The sequence below is a fragment of the Pleurodeles waltl genome, chromosome 9 (assembly GCF_031143425.1).
Source record: "Pleurodeles waltl isolate 20211129_DDA chromosome 9, aPleWal1.hap1.20221129, whole genome shotgun sequence".
In the NCBI taxonomy this organism is placed as follows: domain Eukaryota; kingdom Metazoa; phylum Chordata; class Amphibia; order Caudata; family Salamandridae; genus Pleurodeles; species Pleurodeles waltl.
In genome coordinates this window covers 1,072,835,276-1,072,853,447 of record NC_090448.1, presented here as the reverse complement: position 1 = coordinate 1,072,853,447, position 18,172 = coordinate 1,072,835,276, and the positions used below count along the sequence as shown (strand labels likewise).

The window sequence follows — 18,172 nt, the reverse complement described above, 5'->3', positions numbered from 1 at the left end:
TTCATTTTAGATATGAGGGGGTCTATGTTGTCCCTGACCATATGTTCCAGACCTCGGTTAATAAACGTTCCTAGGTATTTAAGGCGAGTCGGGGTCCATTTAAATTGGAGGCCATATATCGCTGCCCTCGTCGTTGTGCGGGACAATGGTAGTGCCTCACTTTTATCCCAGTTTACCCAATATCCGGATAGGGATGCGAAGTCCTCTATAGTGGAGAGTAGTGCTGGGAGAGAGGTTTCTAAATCGGACATTGTTAACAGAATGTCATCTGCATAGAGATAAATTTTGGATATGCCCCCGGTTATATGGATCCCCTTTATCTGGTGAGAGTTTCGTATGGTGGCAGCTAGAGGTTCCATGGCCAATAGGAAGAGAAGTGGTGACAGGGGGCAGCCCTGGCGCGTGCCCCTTCCAATAGGGAATGGGTCTGACAAGATGCCCCCTCAAGTGACCTGTGCCGTGGGGTGATCATATAATAAGCGTACTTTGGAAATAAATTGTTCCCCCAGGCCAAAATGCTTCATGGTTGTAAATAAGTAGGACGATTCAATGCGATCGAATGCTTTCTCCGCGCCTAGGGACAGAGCTAGGGCTTCTTCAGGTAATTGCAGGGATTCTAACAGCGTATGGCAAAGGGTTCGCATATGGTTTCTGGAGGTGCGGCCCGGTACAAACCCCACTTGGGTGTTGTGAATCAATGATGGAATCACCTTGCGGAGCCGTGCTGCTAGGACACTGGCTAGAAGTTGAACATCCCTGTTCAAAAGGGAGATAGGGCGGTAACTGCCACAGAGGAGGGAATCCCTCCCTGGCTTAGGCAGGACGACAATCGTAGCTTTATTCGATAGTGCGCCCAAGGAAGCTTCCAGGCCTGCTTCCGTCAGTGCTTCATGTACTGCGGTGGTTGCCTCTTCCCCGGCCCATTTATAGAATTCCGCAGGGAATCCGTCTTCTCCTGGGGATTTGTGATAGAGGAGGTGTGTTATAACTTGAGTTATCTCTTCTTTGCTTATATCGCCGTCTAAGAGAGCCCTACCTGCCTCTGACAAACGAGGTAGGTTGGCCGCGGTAAGGAATGTCTCCATTTGTGTCTGATCAGTCGTTGTTTCAGGAGTGTATAGGTGTCGGTAGTACTTGGCAAACTCATTCACAATATCTTGTGGACGAGTTAACACTGCTCCTGAGGAAGATGTTATGGCTACGATGGCGGAGGCGGCCTCTCTTTGTCGGAGTTGTGCCGCTAGGAGACGTCCTGCTTTTTCTCCTTGTTCGTAATGCCGGCCTCGTAGTTTTTGCAGTGCGTATTCTGCTTGGGATGTATAGAGTTCGTTGTGTGCCATGCGGGCCTGTTCTAGGGCGCATCGTAGCCTAGGGGACAGTTGGGCGGTATATTGTTTAGTGAGGTCCTGGATTGGGGTCTCTAAGGTGGTTTGGCGGGCTATTCTGTCTTTATTGGCCAGTGCTGCATCTCGCATCATATTCCCTCTCAGGGTCGCTTTTGCTGCCGCCCATAGGATCCTTTTGGAGGACACTGTGCCTGTATTCTCGGTCATATATGTAGATACGTGAGCTTTTAATTGTTCCTTTCCTTGGGGAGAGCGGTATCTGTGTACAGCTAGGCGCCATGGTTTTCGACCGGCGAGGGATAGTCCCACCTGAATCTGGATTAAGATTGGGGAGTGATCTGAGAGGCCGCTGTCTAGGATGCAAGTGTCTTGTATATGGGGAATTACAGTGTGATACTAAAAAATAGTCCAGGCGTGATTGGGTGCCATGGACGGTAGACAGGAAAGTATATTCCTTATCTTTCGGGTGTTGTATTCTCCAGCAATCCACTAGACCGACGTCAGTGGTCAGGTTCGTCAGGAGCGCTCTGTCGTGATTGTTACATACATCAAGGGGGCCAGTCCTATCCATTATAGCATCTTGGGCGAGATTCCAATCTCCCCAAATTATGTATCGAGTAGTTCAGATTTCTGTCAGGAGGCGATTTAGCTGTAGGAGGATGGGCGTTTTGGGCCGGTTGGGGCGTAGATGGAGCCCACGCATAAAAAGGTGTCCCCTAGTTTTAGTTTAGCGAATATATACCTTCCTTCCGTATCATTCCAGGTTTTTATGATAGTGAGCGGAAGGGATTTACGCACTAGTATCGCCACTCCGCATTTGGGGGGCCCGCTGCTTCCAGATTCCTGATTCGCTGGGCAGCAGCTGAAGGCAACCCTACCTACCCAATCCCGTTTAAGTTTACTGGATTCCAGGGTGTCAAGGTGGGTCTCTTGGATCAGAGCGATATCTGTTTTTTTGGATTGGAGGTAGGACAGTATCTTTTTTCGCTTTACATAGGTCGTCATGCCATGTACATTCCAAGATAGTATCCGTAATGGGCGTGTCGCTTGAGGGTGGTTCTTCGACATCTTGGGTAGGTGTGAATAATCACCCTTGTTCCGGGGTTGGTATTGGTTGAAGGGTAGGTAGGGTGGGGAATATTGACTTTGTTGTTAGAGTAGGGGTTGTGCTTCGGTATGGTACAGTGTTTTATACGGAGGGGTAGCAGCTGGTGGAGGCCAAGATTGTCCTCTGGAAAAGGAAGAGAAAAGGAAGGAGATGGTGAGAGGAGAAAGAGCAATATAGATAGGGCAAGTGCCAGATGCGGGGTAGATATGGGGGAAAAAGGGTACAGGGAAAAGGGGGGGGAGATAAGAATAGGAGAATGAAGGGGGGAGGGGATGAATGTATGTGCTGAGGCTGAAATTGAAGATATAGCAAGAGAGCGTGCAATTGGGGGGGGAAGTGGAGGGGTAAAGGGATGAAGGAGGCTGGGAACCCAACCTCCTTGTTCGTTAGGTCTGTAAACTGCGGGTCCGATGTCTCTCGGAGCTCACGGGCCGTCGGGGCGTTCTCTGTCGGGGTGCGAGGGGGGGAGCCAGAAGACAGTCAGTCGTCGATATGTTGGTGGTAAGGAGGGGTGGGGAGTTTGCGGCTGTGTTTATGTGTCGAGGAGCAGTTCTGTTCGTCAACGGTTATTGACAGGTATCATATTTATACGGTTAAAATGTATATTGGTAGGGGTAAGGAGTGGTTGGCTGTTATGATGCCTGGGCGGTACTATCGTGGAGTGTTGCTGATCATCCAGGAGAGTCAGCAGGGGGAGGGAAAAGTAAGAGAGGGGGAGGAAGGTGTTGAGCGTTGATGGAGGTTGGTACTTAAGGTGTTATGCCTAATACTTGATGTTGTGTTGTATCGCGGAGTGTTTTATGGGTATATAAGATAGGGTCATAGAGTATAGTAGGGACATGGTAGATAATAGGTCCGAGGTCAGTTGGCGGAAGGAGATCAGGGCGAAGGAGGGGTGCAGACCGGGCAGTACAGTTCTCGTACAGGTAGAGGTACATAAAGATACCAATATATAATATAACATAACATTATGTATCCTGGATATTTCTTCTCAACTATAACACTACTATGTCACGCTTTACAACATTTCAGCGACATAATGATTTAATCAACATATCATATCCTAATGTCCTAGTACATTATCCTGTTAAGAGTCATTATACTGGATGTCTCACTATAACATTTTGAATTTTAAATATCATGATACAGAAATATCAGACAAAAAATAATGTGATACCAAATGTGATACTAAAATAGCGTTAAGCAGAAATATTAGTGACAAGAAATCGATTTTTTGGATAAGTAATATTCTTTTCAAGAATATCTGTGTTGCTAATATCATTTTCAATAACATAGATGTAAAAATAGTGTTTTAAATTTCTTTCATGTGTTTAAGTTCATATATCAATTTTAAATGTTATATATTGTTTGTATAACTGTTGGCAATATTTTTAAACACACTTTGTATTTTAAATGGTTTATAATTTTTTATTTGTTTCGTAATAGTAATGTATAGTGTAGTAGTGGCTTGTGATGTTTCTAGGGGTACAGAATGGGATGTTAATTAAGTAGAATTAATTCACAATTAATTATTATTCTATTATAAATTATTTTCTTGATTATTAATTATGTAAATTGTTATAATTTTAAAGTTCTATATTAGGTGCAGGTTGCTGGATTTGTAGGGGTATAGGTTGAGAAGCTAATTGAGTAATAATTCAATAATAATTAATTCATATTTCATTGATTAATATATATGTAAATTGTGCAAGTATTATCTTTTTCAGTTATATATTGGATGTGGGTTGTTGGTTTTGTAGGTGTATAGGGTAGGAAGTTATTTAGTAATAATCGATAAATAAATAATTAATCATTTAATAATTATTATTTAATTCATTGTTAATTATTTTAAATCTATAATAATTATATTTTGTAAGTTATATGTTAGATGCGGGTTGTTTCATTTTAAGGGTACAGGGTGTGAAGTTTATCAGGTAATAATTAATTAACAACTATTTATAAATGTTTTATTAAGCATGCAAGAGAGCCTAATCATACAAGACTGTGGTAGCCATCTTGTTGTACATGCATTAAAGTTTGTGAACATAGTAAATCATGAAATTTCAAAATAAAAGAAACAAAAGACAATTCTCAGTGAATGCTCCCTGCACACTGTATGTTCAATTAATCAATCCAAGTATTACTACAATGAAAATGTACAAAATTTAAATTACATTTTCTTTCATTGAACAACAATGTTCATGATCATTACACCAGGCATTCCTAATATGTGTTAGTGCTGGGTTTGACCAACACTCTGCATATAACTCTGACCTTAAAGTCTTACCCCAGTGGGTACAGGGTCAAATAGTCCAGGGACACTGCCATCACCCCGGAACCCTCTTGTAATGAGAATTGCAGACACTTTTCTATCACATATCTCTTATTAAAACTCCAAGGGGTTATATCAAAATAAAAGTGTCATAGAAGCCAAGTGTTAAAGCCAATAGAAGCCTCTGTGGTCATCAGCCACACCCCTGCTCGGGAAGCTAGCTATCATGTTATAAGAGATCATCATAGTTGTCAATCAGGCTTAAGAGGGCAACTCGATAAAATATGATTTAAATTATTGACAGAAAATATATCAATCAAGCCGAAGTGGGCAAAATTGTATGATTAGGTTCACAATACTAATAATAATCGGACGGTTGTCACCTTACGCTGAATTTCAGACAAGGAGGTTGCCGCCACACAGGCGACCTCCCTTCTGGACCCATTAAGAGTTTCCCGCTAGACTGGTGGGCAGAAACCTCAGTTTCTGCCTGCCAGCCTAGCGAGTAACAGACTACATTATTGTCTCCAGCTCAAAATAGAGCCAGCGGCAATGCTGTAGCCAGAAGGTTGCACCAGCACCCTCGCAATGTTCTCTGTCTGCAAAGCAGACAGTAAACATTCCGATGGCGCTGGGCAGGGAGGCCCCTGCACTGCCCATGTCAAGTGCATGGGCAGTGCAACGGCCACGCTGTGGCCATTTGCACTTGTTTTCCACCAGCCTTTTCATGGCAGTTTTACCTCCATGAAAAGGCTGGCTGAGAACGAGGTTGTAATCCCCAGGGCAGCACTGCTCTGGCGAATTAGGATCTCTGCCACCTCCAGACTGCTGGGACACAAGATCCAGATGAGCTCACAGTTCCCTGGCAGTCTGACCGCCAGGGTTTTATTGTGGCGGTCAGACTGCCGCATTGGTGGCGGTCCAGACCGTCACTGTGAGTGTGGCGGTTATAAGACTGCCACACTTGTAATAAGGTCCATAGTCTCATGCTAAAAAAAGGTGATGATGTGCCAATGGTGTCAATTTTGCAATGTTGTGAAGCTTGATATTGGGTGAGTGTCACAAGACAACAGTACCAAATTGTTTAAATTTTTCTGCTGTTGGTATGGTGCTCAATGCTTGATAACTGTAGGTGTGGTAGGTAGCTGATAGTAGCAAGTAATACTGGGTGTTTTACTAGCCAAATGCAGATACAGGTGGTAATGGGAATATGTTCAGAGATATGTCTTGTGTTCTGTAGTAAGGTGGTGCATAGTATGTCTTGGTGGGTATTGCTACTATGGGTATATTGACACCAATGTATATATGTTTTTTCTGTGTTATTCACATCAACAGAATTCTAGCTATTGTGTTCTGTTAGAGGTTGTGTTACTGGTGGGTACTGTTGGTGCCTCGTGGCAAGTCATTTAAGGCACATTTGAAACATGCTATGTGTGTCATCTATCTTCTGTTCTTTGAGCACTTTTGGAGTCTAACTTCTGAAGTAAGTCAGGAAAGACCATTATAGAAATGACAATCAAAAAACTAAATAGCATTCATGACATTAAGTTTTATCTTTGAAGGTCATTGAAGAGAAAGGAAACCCAGCAAACGAGATCTTTCTGCCCTCTGGAAATGCCACTGTTCCATAGTTCCTCATCCCCAGCAATGTCACATGAAATATCATGGAAGATGTTAGCGAAGGCAAGCAGGAGATGCTTGATTGTGTATAGTTCACCCTGTATGTAAACAATGTGGTGAAGGTACTGCTAGGATGCAAGAATGATTCTCCCTTCTTAAATGTCAAAACAATTCCTATACTGCTTTCTGCAGATGACTCCCTTTGCATGTCAAAACCCCCATGGGATTCAAAATATGATTGACAACTTTTTAGAATCCAGCATGGCAAGGGGTTTAGAACTAAATTAAATTAAAACAAAATAAATGGTCTTTGGTAAAGGGACAGCTAGAAATAGCATTGTAAAGGTTGGCAGTCAACCTCTTGAAAGGGTCTTTTGTCTGTTATATTTCAATAACAGCCTCTAATCAACAAATGTTCCCTACAACAGTTCACAGATCAAAAGGTATACTTCGTGTTCATAAGAGGACTTATTCTCTTTCAATCTCACCGTCTTGTGAAGGATATCTTGTTAAGGCTCAAAGTGCTGCAATTTTTGGTGCTGAAGTCTAGGGTTACGCAGACACTCAGAAGCTGGATGTAGCTATGAATAATTTTATAATATCACTTACATCGGTCCCGGTCAGTACTCCTAGTATTCCTCTTTCCCTCTATCTAGGTATATATTGAATTTCGAATATGGCTCAATTGAAAACAATTAATGTACTGGATTTACATTTGGTCAACCCCTGAGCTATCCGAGTACAGGGATTCTGCAGGGATCTAATGAAAATGGATCATGCTATGAAGATCCCCTGGTTGAGGTTTGTTTTCAACTGGTGTAACATGTTAGGCCTACTCAAAATAGAGGAAGACCCTGTAAAAATCTGTATGTCTCAGGTTGCAGTTCTGAAATCAAGCCACTGGGCATATTTACATGTGGTAAGCAAGTTACAAGGGTGACCCATGGGCGTTTGACAATGCAGTTTTTAGAATTCAAGCCAAGCCTGTACATTGAAATCTTTCTGACCACTATTACACCACTTCCTGCAAAAAGTTTATATGTAAGGTTCAGATTAGGTAGCTTACTCCTGAAGGCACTTAGTAGTAAATGGAAAAATGACCAGCCCTCCGATATGTGTCCAGCATGTATTTCTGCTCCTGAGATGGAGGAACATATTTTGTTCTCCTGTTCAGAGTATTGCAACTCAGGCTGAAAGTGGATTGGCCGAGTGAGGGTTACTCGTTGCTTAGTTGCCCAGCAAATCTTAAAAAACGGGACTAATTGTGTTTTCAGTCAGTCGCTTCTTGTTAAATTTCTGGTTCAACCGTGAGAAGTTCCTGAACAAATTATAGTAATAAAGTGGTGCAAAAAGGAGCAAGCCATCTGATCATAGCACTGAAGTAATCAATTCTGTAGAAGTAGAAATTTTTATACTTGTGCATTCTGTGAAAATGAACTTTGAATAATTTTTTAGGTTTTTATTTGTCTTAGTCACTTGCACTTTAACAAATCTTGCACTTTCTGGATTGTAAAGTGATGTATTATTCACTTAGGGGCTGATTACGAGTTTGGCGGCTGGAAACATCTGTCGCCGCAGTGCTGATGACCTCCCCATTGGCCGCATTACAATTTTCCCACCGGGCTGACCGGCAGAAACCAAGGTTTCTGCCGGTCAACCCAGTGGGAAAGATGCTGCAGGTGCCCCAGCACCCTTGAAATGAGCACAGCTGATGGTGCACATTTCAAGTGTGGGCAGGAGGACCCCTGAACTGCCCATGCCATGGGCATAGGTAGTGCAGGGGGCCCACTGTGGCCCTCTGGACTTGGTTTCCACCACCCTTTTTATGGCAGGGGTACTGACATAAAAAGGGTAGTGGAGAGAAAGATTGTAATCAGCAGGGTGGCGCTGACCTAACTGATTACAATCGGCACTGCCGTTAGCCCGTTGGGATCTAGGATCCTGGTGGGGATTGTGCGTAGGTTGGCAGGTCTTCCCGCCAACTTCTGTCATGTGGAGGTTGGACTGCCACAGACGCAGCAGTCCAACCGCCACAGCGAGTCGGCGGTCCTAGGAACATCAGACTTGTAATCGGGTCCTAAGTCTGTTTTCCAGGGAACCGATGATCTATTGATATTGTTGCACTTTACAAACCTAGCATCTTATTTGGGTTTGCTACGATATACCATTAACCAGCTTTATCAATCTGATTTTAAGTTATATGTATGTCACTCTGTATGTATGATGTGGCTGTAGCATTTAATAATATATATTACCCTTTGGATTTTCACTGTGAAACAGTATGAGTTGAGACTGAATCAGGAATTAAATTCTTAAGATTGTCTGTATTACATTTGTAATAAATTATTTTATTATGTTATTCTTGATGTTTTTGCCGTACACTGTCATAGTTATAGTAACCAAATAAAGTGCTTTGAAACTGAGACTAACTTCATTGTGCTGCAGGAGACATCAGTCGCACAAACATCCATCGCACGATCACGCATATCAGAAAAGAAGGACATGCTGGTCTACAAATGAAGAGTATGGAACCTCTCAGCAAAGTCGGAGCACGTTCATGTTGCACACTCAACCTTTCTCTGTCTGCCTCCAACCCTCTCATCCCTTCCTCAGCACTCCCCACATGATGAGATGCAGTCTAGAGACCAGGATATCATCAGGGCTTTCTTCGTTCTTTAAAGAAAATAAAAAATATTGGCATATGTTCTTTGAGATGATTCCCAGACATCTCCTCATCCTTCTATGTTTAATTTCTCTGGTATGGAGTATTTCCTGATTCTGTCAAAATATCTGCTGCTTAAGAAAGCAGACCCCCACCTAAAGAAGGTGCTGAGGGCCCAAATTTCTCAGACTGTATGAAAACCATTCCTCTGTGAACCTGTTCAGAGTGTGCATAATAGGCAAATATAGGTCTGTAGCAAGAAACCAATTGAAATGGTTTGGAGGCCATTAGCTAGGGATACTTCCCTTACTTTTTCTGAGCACCATATAGATTTGAGCTCTATTCCTTATAACATTGATTTTTAGATGTAGTCACAGGCATTAGAAATCTAATATCTTTGTTTTGCAGTACAAGTCCAAATTACATGAGAAAGGTTCCCATTGCCAGCCTCCCATCTGAGGCATATTGAGAAGAAGCATCTGCCTATCTTCTAAAGACTTTTAGATATATAAAAATAAACCCTGTGCATGTATTTAAACAGGATTCCTTTAAATTTAAAAGATAAATGATAGCTTTTAGACCACCATTTCATTTTCCCTCCAATCATCTCCAATCATCTTCATCTAAGGATCATATATCTGCTTCCCACACTAGTTAAAGGCCCGCTACTTTGCCTGGACAATTATTGAGAAGGGAACAGTGTTTTTGCTAAATGTGTCCCCTGCCTTTGATGGGGGTAAATTATCATTTTATGTTCTAGATAGTTACAACCAGGTATTCTAGCAGCAATATTAATCTGGCAGGTCAGCACATGTCTCACCTGGAGATAGTTGTAGAATTTTGAGTTATGTAATTCAAATTCCTCACTTAGATCAGCAAAGGCTTTCATGTGTTCAGTGTCCCACACAACTCTTGAGCTAGCAATACCTATTGTGGAACTATCTGTTGCTAGTGTGTTTTACGGATCTAAAATATTATATTATGAACCTGCCAGAGAAGTTTGTATGCCTCAACTAAAAACTGCTTTTAAATGTCGCTTTGCATTCGAAGCCTGCGCAGAGACAGTGCACTTTGTTATAACTTCTGACAAGGATATGTCATTTTTTTCCTTCCTCTTTCTTTTTTGCATTGTTTTTACTGGTGTCACGGTCACAAGTGTATATCTTTTCACAATGTAAATGTCCTATGGGAACAACCATATGTATAAAGGGAGTGTTAGAACATAGCTATATCCAGTTGACCCATGTAGAATTCTTGCAGTGTTAGATGAATCTTAAAAGTTGTTTTGTTTAATAAGCATTTTCACTAAAAGCATACAGGAAAGGGAATGATTTAATTTCGGAAGGTATTGTACTCACCTTGACTTGTCTTTGCTTTATAGGCTTTCTATGATGGAAAGAATTCAGGAGGCTTCAAAATATTTTATAAAATTGTTAAATATATCATGTGTTTAGAATTTTCTTTGGTGAAACTTGCGAAGTCGACACAGTTCTGCCTGTTCTCATGAATACATCAATTCCTGATTGGACAGAGCTGGAAATGATCTATCCAAGACTTGTAACCTGTTATAATATTAAATGTTATAAAACTTGTGTTCCCAGACTAGATAGAGAGAAGAGACAAGACCCTTTCCTTTGAGAGCAAACTCTGACTCTGACACATTGTGACCTAGACTCCTTTCTGTTGCATCTCAGATTCACTCAGAGAGCTACTTTATTTCCGTTTTGAGTTTAGCTAAGGACATCCCATAGAATTCTGCAACCCTCTCTTTATGGGGAGTTCTCATAAAAATGTATATGCTTTCACATCTAAAGAAAGAACACATTATGAGTTCTTCTGAGATTTAACCTGAAGTTAGCTTAGAATAGGTGCTAAATTTTATGAAACACGCTTCATGCTTTGTTCTGTAATTTTATCTACATACTATGCTCTGTTAATAAGATTGTGATGAGCTAATAATTTAATAAATTCTTGAAAATATAATCTAAGCTCTTATTATTGACTCCCATCAAATGTAGATGATATTGGACTGTTGATAAATTGTTTGACATGCAGTTCTTGGTTATTTGTTACTCACTTCTAAGATATCGCCTCTTGGGCCCAGTGGGGTGCGGAACTTCATGGTTTCAGTAGTAGAAAACTAATCTTGATTGGAGTTTCCCAAAAGGCCCATCAGCACTGTGAAGCATTTAAAGTTGGTTACTTGTGTCATCCAATTCCTGTGCTAGAGTCATAAATCACGTGGCAACCTTTGGTTCTAGCCCACCTAGATAGGCACCTCATGTACAATGATTCCAAATACGAAATCCTAAAGACTACTATTGATTCACAATTTATGATTTCTTATTTGAAATGTACTAAAGTGGATTCAATAAAAGTGTTTCGAATTTGCTCACCTGCTTCTACTGAATGTGATGGTATTTTGCCAGCTGACCTAGGAACTAATAGGTCGATTTGCAAAATACAGAATTGTAGTGGGTTGCAGTTAGATCTATCTCATCAATAATCATCATATAGATCACAAATTGTAATCATTGCAATTGGCCGCAATCACAGTGATGGAGGCCTGCTGGCTTCAGCAGACCTCCATGTGTGAGATTGCTTTCAAATAAGGCAATTTTTATTATTAAATACAGCACAGATTCCTTTAAGGAAAACTGTATGACTTAAAAAAGAAAGTGAAGTTACACAAACCTTTTTTAGGAGTAGGCAGTTGTCTCATGGAAGCTATCTCTCATCCCTCCCTTAGCCTTAAAGATGTTTTTCCCAAATGAACCAATGAAGGGATCACATGAATTAGTCTATTAAGTAAAGCCTTTGCTACTAATTTGGTATCAATATTTATAAGAAATGTTAGGCAATACAGACTGAAAATGTCTTATAGTCCTTTAGGTTTTTTGGTATGGAACACTAGTGACCGTCTGCAAATTTACCAGGTGGGATGACATGTTGGCAGCCTCTCCTACTGTGTTAATGCAAATGTTGAGTAATTATTGATGAGAGTTTTTTAAAAGTTTGATTGGTAGGCCCTTAGACCCAAGTGGTATTCTATTAGACATGGCTGTTGATGCGCATTGTTTGATTTAGGTCTAGGCAGTGTTCATTCTGTAAACATGTCACAGGTATGTCTGCAATCACCACTTCCCATCTTTCCTAATTTCCCGAGTTCTTCTCTAGATATAACTGCCAAGACTGTTCTGCAAATATAAGGGGAATTCCATGCACATCAATAATTTCATTGCCACCTACATCGTGTATCACTGGGACAGTACTACATTGGTTATGTTTTGCTAGTGGAAGAGCTTACCTGTTTTATCCCCAAACTCCTATATATGGCTGTGTAATGACATCCACCCAGTCTTTGCTGTATTTAAAAGTGCTTCCTTAAATTTCTTGGATTACTTCTAGCCATCCTAGTATGGTCTCTGAATACATCTTTTTGTAATTTTTTCTAGCTTCATTAGTGCTTATTTTTTTTTTTTTATGTAGATGTGCCCTTGCCCTTTCTAACATTATCTCTTTTTGTGCCTCCCACAGCATGAGCAAACTAAGCCCCTGTTAATTTCAAAGCATGCTGCTGATTCTTCTTGTAGGTGATTCATGAGGTTGTCGTCATGAGGAGACCATGCATCCAGCCTCAACACTCACTCACCAACCAAGCCTCCTAACCAGTATGCAATTCAGTTGTGAGGTGCTAAACACAACATCTCGGAAGGATGCAGGCAAGCGTCATGAAGTAGTTAATAGATGAGAATATGTGGTGGGCTGCAAAGTAGTATGCAAATTATTTTTTGTTCGGGTTCATGATCTCCTGTAATCTCTAAGTTTCAAGGATGATGCCCAGTTTCAGAATACATTTGCTGCAATATTTGCTGTGCTTTTATTCCACATACTTCCAATTCCCTGTACATGGCAGTGTTAACAATTCCATCAATCACCGAAAAGCCAGTAAGACACTCCAGCAGTCCAAACCCCAAACTGTGGGTATCTTTGGTGGAAAGGTACATGATACGACTTTGTAATCTGCTTCATATGGGAGAACCTTAAATTGAAAATATACGGATATAGCCGTCCTTTTAGAGTCCCTTACGATTCCTACATGGGCCACTATTGAATAGCCATATCTATCCATGAAAGAAAAAGTTGATCCCGGCTACATGGCTGTCCTGCAGTAATAGCCTCATTGGTGAGTCTCTCCTAAAGTAACACAATTCTGCTCTTCTCTTGAGCTATTACATTTATGACATTAATATCCCAAGGTTTTATTTGTGTCATTCGCCCATTACTGCCATCGTTGATGGGTATTACAGTGAGTCAACTATCTGTGCATATCTACATGCAGTGTGAGCTCCATATAACTTAACTGAAGTTCCTATCAAATTCTAATACTTCCCAATGTACTTCCCTCTTCATACTTCTACCCCAGAAACATCTAACTCCCCACCTCATCATTGGCAATAACCATGCAGCAATAATGAGGAGGGAGGGGGCACTCTGCCGTTCGGATCTGTTCTTTACCCACTCTCCATTTACTGCCATCAGTGCCCTTTGCCGTGGTCTCAATTAGTCTCTGCCTCTGCTACTGTCATAGACTATCCGCAGGCATCCGAGGTCATCTATCTCGTCTCTGATTACGTTTCAATCATCAGTCTCTATTCCTTTGGTAATTACTGAAGCAGGCCTCAGCCTCGTCCCCCAGGTTCAGGGGACATCCGCTGTCATCTCAGCTGTCTTAGTCTGGGTTGACCCACCAGGTCTCCCCCTCTCTCTTCCACCAGACGGGTGGGAGCGGCATTCTCGTAATTGATGGACAAACCACCCAGCCTCTTTGCCTGCATCAGCATCTCTGGTGCCACCAGTGTATGCACTTCGATTTGCAGGGTGAATGTGTTTATTGCGCTACTCCTTGATGTCAGGGTTCATAGGCCGCAGGTCAGTCACTCCCTGTACATGACACGGCATGATCAATGTGTCTGGAAGTCTCAAGAGTCAGTTTGTGATTCGGTCAGTTTTTGTAAGATTCACAATGTAATGAGTTGAGGCATACAGAAGGCCAACGGTAGGTGTGCTCTGATGGTTTTCAGATGTTCTCAATTTTTTAGAACAAACATTCTCAAACACGATATGAGCTTCGCAATATTTTTATGGAATGAATGTAATAAAAATGCATGTTTTGGAACTTAATCTATTCCTCTACTATCAGTGTTATCTGTGTCATCGTATAAAGAACGTGTAGAATACGTCAGGTAATTCTTTTTATAGATAGCAATACTATACAGCTGGTGAAATATTAAACAGATATATTGCGCATCTCTTTTGCTTGAGTAGAAATGTCTAAGTCGGAAAACTACATTCTGACAGTGTATCAGCCTTGGGCTTGGTTTTAATTGATGTCGTTCTTCTGTTAATAATGATGTCTGATTTATAGTTCATGTCTTGATGATTTAATCGTAAAACACATAATGAATCTATTTTATACTTTTCTCATTAAAACCACATTAGGGAAACAATTATTGCCTTAAATAGACATCATTAGCAAAACATATTAAAATCATCCCATAATGTCTTTACTTGGGTGTTTTAGAATGTTTTCATAAAATGCATCCATGTGTTGCAGTATGAAAGTATTACCCTTTTATATGTACCTTTTAATGAAATAAATATTCAAGTTCATTACCCTTTGCTTAACTTTCTTAACTGATAAAATGCTATGTATGCATAGAACCAGCTAATATTTTTCTAAATCTAAATTGTAACGCATTGGTATTCCATGGGATTGGCGAGGCATCTTTTTGATGTGTCGCATTAAGCCTGGAAGCCGCCAAAAACTCTACTCATCGGTAACCCAGGCATAGGAAATGATGCAGTGGCTGATGTACAAGAAAGTGAACAGCTGAAGTCACCTAACACATCATAATCATCAGTTATATCACATCACTTCAACCATTAGTAGGCCCACACATGTAAAAACCTCCTTTTAGGTCGCCTTGAGCAACATGGGGCCTTGGCACCTTCTTAGACTTTTCATCCTTGGCGTGCTCTCCCTTAACTTTTTGCCTCTGTTCCCCAGGTTGTTGATGTGTGCTAAACTCTGATTTTGCTGTTTTTGTTACTCTGGGCACTTTACCACTGCTAGCCAGTGCTAAAGTGCAAGTGCTCCTTTACAAAATGTGTATGTAATTGGCTTATCCATGATTGCCATATTTGATTTACTAGTAAGTCCCTAGTAAAGTGCACTGGAGGTGCCAGGGCCTGTAAATCAAATGCTACTAGTGGGTCTGCAGCACTGGTTGTGCCACCCACATAAGTAGCGCTGTAATCATGTCTCAAACCTGCCACTGCAGTGTCTGTGTGTGCAGTTTTAACTGTAAATTCGACCTGGCAAGTGTACCCACTTGCCAGGCCTAAACCTTCCCTTTTCTTACATGTCAGACACCCCTAAGGTAGGCCCTAGGTAGCCCCAAGGGCAGGGTGCAGTGTATGGTTAAGGTAGGACATATAGTAATGTGTTTTACATGTCCTGACAGTGAAATATTGCTAAATTCGTTTTTCACTGTTGCAAGGCCTGTCCCTCTCACAGGTTAACATGGGGGCTACCTTTAAATCTGATTAATGTGTAGATTCCCTTTGAAAGCGGGTGGACATGTGGAGTTTGGGGTCACTGAGCTCACAATTTAAAAATACATATTTTAGTAAAGTTGATTTTAAGATTGTGTGTTTGAAAATGCCACTTTTAGAAAGGTAGAATTTTCTTGCTTATACTATTTCTGTAACTGGCTGTTTGTGGATTCCCTGTCTGGGTCAGTTTGACAGTTGGGCTGGTTGCACCTCACACTAGACAGTGACACAAAGGGAGCTGAGGTGTAGCCTGCATATCCTGATGAGCCATCTGTGCTAGGAGGGAGGGGAGGAGCAGTCACTCACACCTCAAAGGGCGGTGCCTGCCCTCACACAATGCAGTCTCCAACCCCCTGGTGTGTGTCTGGGGCCTGGCCTGGGCAAGGCAGGATTTCACATTCAAAAGAGACTTTACTTTGAAGTAGGCCTACTTCAAAGGAGAATTGGGTATAAGAAGGGCACCCAAAACCACAGACTTGAAAAAAAACACTTCTGGAAACAAGAGGAACCTCTTCCTGGAGAAGAGCTGAAGAGCTGAGGAAGAAGAGCTGCCCTGCCAGTGACTGTGCTTTGAGGAGCTGTCCTGCAGTTGCTGCTTCTGCCAGAGTAAAACGGCAAAGACTGGACTTTGTGTGCCTTCTATCTTGAGAATAAATCTCCAAGGGCTTGATTTAGAGCTTGCCTCCTGTTGTTTGAAGTCTCAGGGACAGCAAAGACTTCTCTCTCTGGCAGCACCTGGAGTCTCTGGATAGACTCTTAATCTGCACTTTGGTGGTCATCCAATTCCTGGGACCCTGAAAGGAGAAGCTGGCAGCCTAAAGAAAAGGAAATCCATGCACAGAGCACCGTGCGGGGAAAAGATCAACGCAACTCCGATCTGTGGCTGAAGAAAAGACGCGCCGCCGTCTCTGCAGCTGAAAATTGACGCTCGCGGGAAACGCAACCGAAGAATTGACGCACAGAGCAGGAGAAACGATGTGCAATATCGCTGACGGAGCCTAGCAGATCGCAACCCGCGCTGCAGGGTTTTCGGATCATCATGTGGCTGGATTTTTGACTCAAGTACCGCTGGACATGTAAAAACAAGCAAGGCCTGCCCGGACCCGAGAGTGTTGACCGAATCAACACATTGCCCTCCTGCGGATAGAAGAAACAACGTGCCCGACCTGACGAAAGGAGAAACAACACATGTTCCCACTCGTGAGTGGAATCGATGCATCGCAAGCCCTTTTTGATGCACACTTGCCCGTGCAGGGTTATTTTTGACGCACCCAAGGTACTTTTTCACGCTAACAGTGTTAGTGTGTGTTTAAAACTACTTCAAGACTCTTTTTGCATTTTTATTGATAACTTGACTTGTGTATTGTGGATTGTTGTTGTTTTGGTCTTGTTTTGTTTAGATAAATATTTCCTATTTGTCTAAACTTGTGTTGTGTCATTTTGTAGTGTTTTCATTAAGTTACTGTTTGTGTGTTGGTACAAATACTTTACACCTAGCACTCTGAAGTTAAGCTACTGCTCTGCCAAGCTACCAAGGGGATAAGCAGGGGTTAGCTGAGGGTGATTCTCTTTTACCCTGACTAGACTGAGGGTCCTTGTTTGATCAGGGGGTAACCTGACTGTCAACCAAATACCCGATTTCTAACACACCTTATATAGTTTCAACCACTGCAGCATTGCAATATGATGCAGTGCACAGCATGTACGGAACAGGCTAGGCTTGCCACATATCCACATAGGTATGGCCCCTAACTCCACCCAACCCTACTATCAACCACAAACGTTAGGTACATGTAAGGTAGATGACATAGGATATGTACATTACATTACATCACTTACTTATATCCACTCACAAAAATGTGCCACTCAGTATTGTCACACATAAGCAGACTATGGCCACTGCAAAATAGCACATTGGCATATCGTAGACTTGTTTGCTATTCATCCAGGCCCATTTGAAGTGTGTCCAAGATGTGACACCCTCTATGAATTAGACTTGCATATTAGCCCCCACACATTAGGCAAGTTGTGTCACTCTGGTCCCACCCATCTCCTCTGTTGCGTAGCTCATTGCTGAAGTTGAGCTTGTCATGATCCCAAATTCAGCTATGCGTCACTTTGGGAGCAGATGCGCTGCACCATCCTTCCCACAGATACGTCAGAATTTCTGACACACCTTGAAAGCTTACGACATGGTGATCCATACGATAGATAGAGCACATCCATTTCTCTGTTTTTTGTCATAGCGCAGCACAACTATTTCTGATGCATCGCTGCCATGCCCCATCAATTTGTCAGTTTTCAAAATGATGCCCCTTAGTAATCACAATTGCTGTTTAGGGTACTGTACTTGGTGGACACATGGTTAACATACATCCACTCAATGACCAGACCATAGAATTATTTACATATTTTAGTAGGAGCGGCAGAGGAAACACCAGCAACGTAATTAAAATAGGATTCCTAGAACTAAATAATTACCCTAAGAAATTACAGGTACATGTGTGAATCATACATTTCATCTGGTGTTTTCAGGAACAAATTTG

At 41.8% G+C, this 18,172-nt stretch overlaps 1 long non-coding RNA gene across 1 annotated transcript in view; it reads left to right on the top strand.

Annotated features, from left to right (window-relative positions):
* LOC138258779 (uncharacterized) overlaps positions 1 to 9,586 on the top strand; it is a 121,869-nt gene extending 112,283 nt beyond the window's left edge. Inside the window, exon 3 of the long non-coding RNA XR_011198564.1 lies at positions 8,792 to 9,586. This is a non-coding gene — a long non-coding RNA (uncharacterized lncRNA). The remainder of the gene's footprint in view (positions 1 to 8,791) is intronic.
* Positions 9,587 to 18,172: the final 8,586 nt, after the last annotated feature.